Source organism: Amblyomma americanum, chromosome 1 (genome assembly GCF_052857255.1).
Source record: "Amblyomma americanum isolate KBUSLIRL-KWMA chromosome 1, ASM5285725v1, whole genome shotgun sequence".
Lineage (NCBI taxonomy): Eukaryota > Metazoa > Arthropoda > Arachnida > Ixodida > Ixodidae > Amblyomma > Amblyomma americanum.
Window position 1 is genome coordinate 73,609,958 of NC_135497.1, and position 7,226 is coordinate 73,617,183.

The 7,226-nt window shown below is 44.5% G+C and overlaps 1 pseudogene; it reads left to right on the forward strand.

Annotated features, from left to right (window-relative positions):
* Positions 1 to 833: 833 nt before the first annotated feature.
* On the forward strand, positions 834 to 2,159 carry LOC144106162 (uncharacterized; annotated as a pseudogene).
* Positions 2,160 to 7,226: the final 5,067 nt, after the last annotated feature.

Sequence of the window (7,226 nt, forward strand, 5' to 3'; positions counted from 1 at the left end):
GTGTTACACTCACCCCAGTGGATAAGTTGGTTAAGGCCGTCGACTATTCAGCCGGGGAACTCCGCTTCAGACCCGACCGACTAGGCTATGTTTTACGCGACAGCGTCTAGAGATCGCTCGGTCGAAAACCCGCGGGCGTCGGAATAGTAGTAGTTGTCGGCATATGCGCGTCGGAAATATTCCTTTCGGGTGTTCACCAAGATATGTGAGGGAGTGGTCATTTCCTTTCCTTGAAAGGAATTTTCATTTCATTTTTCTCTTCATACGGCGTGGTTCGGGTGTCCACTGGGATATATGAGCCAGGCGTCATTTCCTTTCCTCAAATTTTCCAACGGGCAAGGCGTCGCGCCGAACGGGCGATGGCTATGTTCTTGAGGCTGTAAACAGCCTACTATGGGATTTCTCTGGGCGCAAGGGCACTCACAGCCAGGTATTCGATACAACCAACGTTTAAAAAATATTTTATTCGGTTCTAAAGATCGCCTGAATGCTCACTCTAGAGATCTAGACCCATCGCTATCTTGTTTTTTTAGTGACGTCACAAGCCTGGTAGAATACCCAAAGTGACATACAGTGCCATACGATGAGCGGGAGAGCGGGACAGGCGCACTGCCATAAGGCCAGACTCTTCAGCAAACGGCACGCATTTGACGCATCAGCGATCTGCATTTGCTGTGAACCGTCGCTCGCTCGGTTATTTTTGTGAACGTAGTGCCGAACTAGCCAGGCTTGTTGGCCTTTTGCAAAACGCTCTGCATCGTCACGGGACTCTGCGACGGCAATATTAGCGTGAGATCGTGCAGTGTGAAGACATCCGGACGTTTGCTTGCGTCATGCCTTTGTACTATTGTGTGGTGGACTTCTGCCCCAGCAAATACGGAGACCCTGTGAGTTTCCATAAGTTCCCCCGGAATGATGCACTAAGAAACGCATGGATTGACTTTGTTCGGTCTTCTGGGCGGCACTATTGGACGTCAGGGATGAAGAGCATGCTTTGCTCGGTGCACTTCTTCTCGGACTCATACGACTACAAGTATGCGGCAAGCTTCGGGATTCCGAAGAAGCGTTGCCTCTTGCCCGGTGCCGTGCCGACGGCGTATCCCACTGCTGCACAACGTCTCCTGCTTCCTGTAAGCGGAGCAACTGCGCCAAAGCGTCAGGTTTGTATTGTATCCGGTTGTCTGCAGGCATGTTCATTGACAGTGGCGGTAATGCTGGCGTATTTGATGTTTTGTGCAGTGCCTAGCTGAGGTTGGCAGCGATGGTGTTAATCTCTGCGAGGAAATGGCCACAGAAGAGATATCTGGGAGATATAAGTATTATATTTGCGCTGATATGTTTCGTGGTAATCCTCAACTACACTGTTATGTGCAAAGTGTCAGAAAATGAAATTAAAAATCATATAGAGACGGTCTGTCTGTCTGTTGTGGCCAGAAAGAAAGAAAAGGAAAGTAGACAGGCCTGCCCACTGGCTCAAGCCGAGCCACAATCGCTACCATGTGCAGATAGTAGGAGAGGTCGAAGATGGGATAGAAAGGCAGGATAGAAAAGACGCGCGGTATAATAACCCAGGCCGATCCCGGAGGCAGTGCAATACCGGGCCAACCGGTGGCGGAAGTGAAGCAACCTTCAAGCACTCCGCCACATTTCCAAAAATAAGCCCAATTGGGACCCGTATCCGATATTCTACGGGGTCCCGTAGAACGGTCGTTTGGATGACAAGTACGCACGTTTACCGACACACCTACGTAGACTGCGTCACTTAAAGATTAATAGTAGTATTTTATTAGACTTCAAACTTCTTGGCACGTTCAATATGGCTTATGTGCGATTTGATAGTAAATATGTACTTAATTATTTATTTGTACTCATGAAACTGGGTGAACAGTGCGCGTGATGAACATCTGACTAACGTGATATTTGCAAGCATGACACATATGGTGTGTGTAAAACTTGGCTTCAAGTGACAATCTCATTTTGGACCAGCACTTGGTCATCATTCGGACACAATGTCATCATATGAAGCCACAGCAGGGATTGGTTGCAGTACACGCGACGTCCAGACTCAATGCGCTATGCAAGCGTCACTGAAGGCGACACAAGCTACAATGCGTCCAAAAATGAAAAGTATCGGCGTGCAGACAGAAGGTACAACCTGAACTGTGGGTGCTTACTAAATCTCTCAGGGAAACTGTGCCGGTGGTGACATGTGGTGTATTATTTTGCTTAATTCTGTAATGTGTTCTATGGAAGTAAGTGGTGTGGACAATTTGTTTCTGAGTAGCTTTGGTATGAGATTGCGATTCAGTATATTTTTTGACCGCTCTGTGAACTGATGACTTCAATAGTAGCTTTTTTGTTGTAATGTGGCCATAGAGTACTGTTTTCGGGTGCAGTTCTTTCAAGCGACAGGTTTAGTTTTTTGAAAACATAGTACAAAAAAGACCAGGACAACAGAAATCTGGATGGGACATGTGCTACTGCCTGTTACCAACTAGCCTAAACCAAGCTGCTGTTGTAACAAGTTTAGTGCAGGTGACGTTTTTTGCTGTGGAAAAATTTTTTTGTAAGCAAGTGTAGAAGTTGCACCGCAACTATATTTGTTGCAAAATGCACGATTTAGAAGAGCTGTTGTGCTCCTATATTCTTCAGCGTCAACAGTGCACATTTATAGCACCCCCTAACCTTCAATTCCAGAATGTGAGACCGAGTGTGATATTGCTGATATTGTGCTCTCGGAGGACCAACAGCCGAGATGCTTAACACCACAACCACCAACACCAGAGCCGCCGGAGTTTTCACTGGCTTTTCAGGATGGCCCAATGAACACTACATACGAGCCATCTTTGGAGAGCTCTGCAGCGTAAGTGTGCCTCATGGCTCAAAGCTGATTTTTCTTTCCATGCATGGCTTACAGATATGCAAACATTTTGGTCCCAACAGGTACTTGAAGTGTGAAGGTTTCTCGACATATTCACATTTAAAGGTTAATTTTCATGTAGTACCTCTTACAAGCTCTGCCATCTCAAGGAAAAATTTCAAGGATGGTTTGGTTCGGTTTGTGAGGGTTCAACGTCCCAAAACGACTCGGGCTATTAGGGACGCCGTAGTCAAAGGCTCCGCAAATTTCGGCCGCCTGGGGATCTTTAACGTGCACTGACATCACACAGTATATGAGTGTAAAAGATGCTGCATGGAAACAAAGCAGTAGTGTTAAATGGAACATACATTTGGTTTACAGTTCTCTTGTTGAACCATGCCCTCGCAAGATCATTGTGTTTGAGGAAAGCCTCCTGGACCTTGTCAAGTTTTGCAGGAGATGCCACCTGCCGGCAGAGTCATCGGTACAGGTATGGAAACCATTGTTGTTGTTGAAAGCACAGGCGTGTTTTTTTGGAATGCATTTTTTTAGTGAAGTTTTGAGGATGCAGCACACCTCTTCACATGTGTCATTATCGTTTGGGTGTTGTTTATCAGTGTTTTGTTTATTTTTATTCCTTTGATTTGTTCTTTTTCGTTGTGTAATCCAATGCTGAAGAGAAATTGGTGTTTATCAGGATTTTTGCTGTAAAGCGGCTGCATAATTACTAGAGAAAATATAACGCATCTCACATTACACAACTTAATTGAATGGATACCAAACGCTGCACAGTGAGTTAATGCACCAGTGATTAAAAATAACAACAGAATAATTTCAGAAGCATAAAATTGTTGCTTAAACTTGTTGAAAAAAAAATGGACATGTACATTGCGAGACATTTTTCAGCCACCAGAGCACGGTTCTTGCACCTCAGGAAAGCACGCCAGGAAATGCATGTTCTATGTTTGCACTTGGCATGTAGGTGGCAAGACAGTTAACGGAAGCTTTTGACAAAATCGGCAATCCTGTGCTGTGTGCTCTCCAGAAACTGCCAATGCGAACTTCAGCAAATGGAACAGCGAATATTCTAAGAGCTCCTATTTCAAAGATATTAGTTCTGCAGAGCACACGACAGGCAAGAACAATCCACTGGTCTTCTGCTTTCATTGGTTCCTCCTTCCTGCCTGGGTTCATAGCTTGCACTAATGCTAGATGTCATTCTACAAGAAACGAAAACTCGCATTAATATTCCTGTAAACAATGGCTTCCCACTTTGTCTGAATCTGAAGTGAGTGTTCATGAAAGCTGAGCACACCTTTCTTTCGGACGTCAGAGCTCATCAGGTGTAAGAGTGTGTAGGTCTTTGCAACATACTCTTGCCATGCAAAAACACATTGACTAGCGATGGGGACTCTAAGCGAACCATGATTGAGTACCCGTAGCAGACAAGCACCTCCTCAGACTCGAGGGCTTTTTGTGTTATAGTTATTGGCAGGACGTTCTTGACCAAGTAATCGCAGTTTGCAAAAAAAATACAATCATGCCTTCAGGGTTAGTGAGTAGTGCCTGCACCTTCTCGAGCTTTTCACCTTTAGTTGTACTTCCATGAGCTGTTCTATTACTCTCGAGTAAGCAAGAACATCAGTGAGCGCTTGGAAAAATTGTACCAGCACATGGGAACCACAGCAGCAAGTTGCCGCGCTGGCAATCCGAGCGACTTGCAGGCAATGTGAAATTTGCTGCTTGCGTCCCTGGAGTCTGTAAGTATTGTTGGTACATGAACAGCCATTTCTCGTGCAGCACTGAGAGATGGCATCTTCATACATTCCGTCAATGCAACGTTCAAAAGATGACAAATGTCTCTTATGGGCACCGTGACAAAATCACGGCATGTCTTTTTAAGTTCACCAGTTAGTTTTTGCATATATAATGCTGAGTTGGAGGCTATCGCTCAAAAACCGCTACTTTGGACTTTGAACCTGTCATGCTGGTAAATGTAACAGAAGGGAATCCGGGGTTAGGAATATGGTTTCTACAAAAAGGAATGAGGAATGAATGGAGGAAAGATAAAACCAGTTAAGTTGTGTTCCGGGTCAACGAGAAAAAAATTAGTCTAGAACATTGTTTCATGTGAAGCTGCCATTTTGTTTTCCAAGGTCAGATAAAATTTTGAATTTTTCAGTTTTCACCGCTTCTGACAAAAATGCCTCGAGGTTCGTTTTTCTGGTTTATCGGTATATAGCGAAAGCATGGAGCCCTACTGATTTCCCTCCCTCAATGCAGTAGTAGTCACTTCAGTCATGCCGCATCACCTCGTGCCTTTGCCTGCTGCATAGCTTTTTCAGCCCTCCGTCGTAAAGGCGCCTCCCGCTGAAACCACCGATTAGAATTACAGTCGCCTTAGCTACAGCCACCTCATAGCCAGCATCAAGAGCAGTACTTTAGGAATGAAGGTTTTATGCGATGCAACAACCCCCTGGAGTGCCTTACCCAATTTCAGTGTTGTGCAATGAACACAAATCAGTTTGTCGCCCTCATCATGAATTATTCAATGACTTTCACCTGTAAGAAGTGCCGTAAATGCATTTGTTTCTCTATTTTGCCCTCTCCTTATTTTTAATTGCTTGACCTTCTTTATGTTATTTTTTAGTGTTTACAGTTGGCAGTGTTGTGTTCATTGTGCATGCATTTCCACCACTTGTAGCCCTTCCTTATGTAATGCCGTTGGGCCTTTATGGACAAAATAAATTAAATGAAACAGGCGGTGCAATGCTTACATTTTGTAATATATAGTGAATTTATAGGCGTGTTTTCTATCTTGCACAAATTTTTGGCTCCCTCGCTGAGGTCACGTCTACATGCCAAGATGGCCATGTTTTAAGATGGCACAGCCAGCCAAAAAAGAGACGCTTTGCCATGGGAAACATCACTGTGGCTGCTGCAATCCTCTTTACCGGCTCAACCCCAACGCAAGTCCTGCGGCTCTTCAAAAGCGCTGGTATTGCATGCTTCAGCAAGCGCACATACGACCGCCTGCAGAGGGACATTTTATTCCTGCTGCGCACAAGGTGAGCATGGTTTGTCTGGAAAGGTTTCTGTGTTGACCAAAAATCCTCAAAGCCAAGATGGGCATGCCGCTAAAGATGAGAATAAATTTTTGAAGTGTGTCAGCGCCCAGTCCTGAGAAAATGGGCAATCTTATGTGGTACTACTTGGCTGATTAATGCAGCTGAATTGTTAAAAGCATTGCTCCAAGGTGCTCGCTTCTCTTCCTTTCTTTGATTACTTCTGGGCCTAGAGCACTATTTTCCTTTCTCGATTACAATGAACCATCTAGCCAAAATAGAAGTTCTTCTACACTATAAGAGCACTCTGTAAATATTTATATGTATTTACTTTTTATTTCAGTTGTGGGAACGCGAACAGCATTCTTTAGTCAACTCTGTCAGCAGGGCTGAAGCACAACTAGCAGGTGACAGCTGGGCAGATTCTCCTGGCTACTGTGCCAAATACGGCACCTACTCGCTGCTGGACACTTTATTGAATCGTATAATTGACATGCAACTTGTACAGGTAAGAGATTTTTTCGGTATTCTCAGGTACAGTATATTGGCTTCGATCAGATTAAACTTTTCCTTGACCTCCCATTGCAGTCAAATGAAGTATCCGGCAGTGGCGCGATGGAATTGGAAGGCCTAAAAAGGGCACTGAAGCGGCTTGATGATAAGAACATCTCTGTTTTGCGTGAGGTAGTCACGAACTGGCACGTTCAGGTTCGCAGCCACATGCGACAGCATCGGCCTGATATTGCCAACTACATTGATTCTTGGCATGTTGCCAAAGATTAACACCAATTTTTTTTTCAGTGAAGCACTGGCTTTCTGTTTTCCGGGTAATTGTTCAAGCCAAATTTATGCATACGTAATGTTGCTCGCAAAATCTCGCGTTAAGTGTTTCTCATACCTGCGATTTAAAATGAGCAGTTGTGCTGCCAACATGAAGCACATCAAGCCAACCAGCAGATGTGACGGTTGTTGAATTAGCAGTTCAGGGAGCTTTAACAGGCATAAAGGCTGTCAGCTTTTTGCTCTATTTAGGACTACTGTCTTGTAAACTGCAGAAGGGGCAGCCTTACTGCTACAAAGGAGTACAGAGGTTAACACACTTGTTGACTGCATTATTTTTAGATAATAAAAAAGTAGTTCCCTCGTCATTTGGCAATGCTACCTCTCAATTGCATGATGGCTTTTTCAGTGATGTGGGTGTGGCAATTGCTTTTAAGCAGAGCAGCCAAGAATAGTTGCCTAATTTTTTAATTTCATCCTTTTTACTCCAGGGCTGAAAAAAGAAGCTGCAGGCTGTCTCC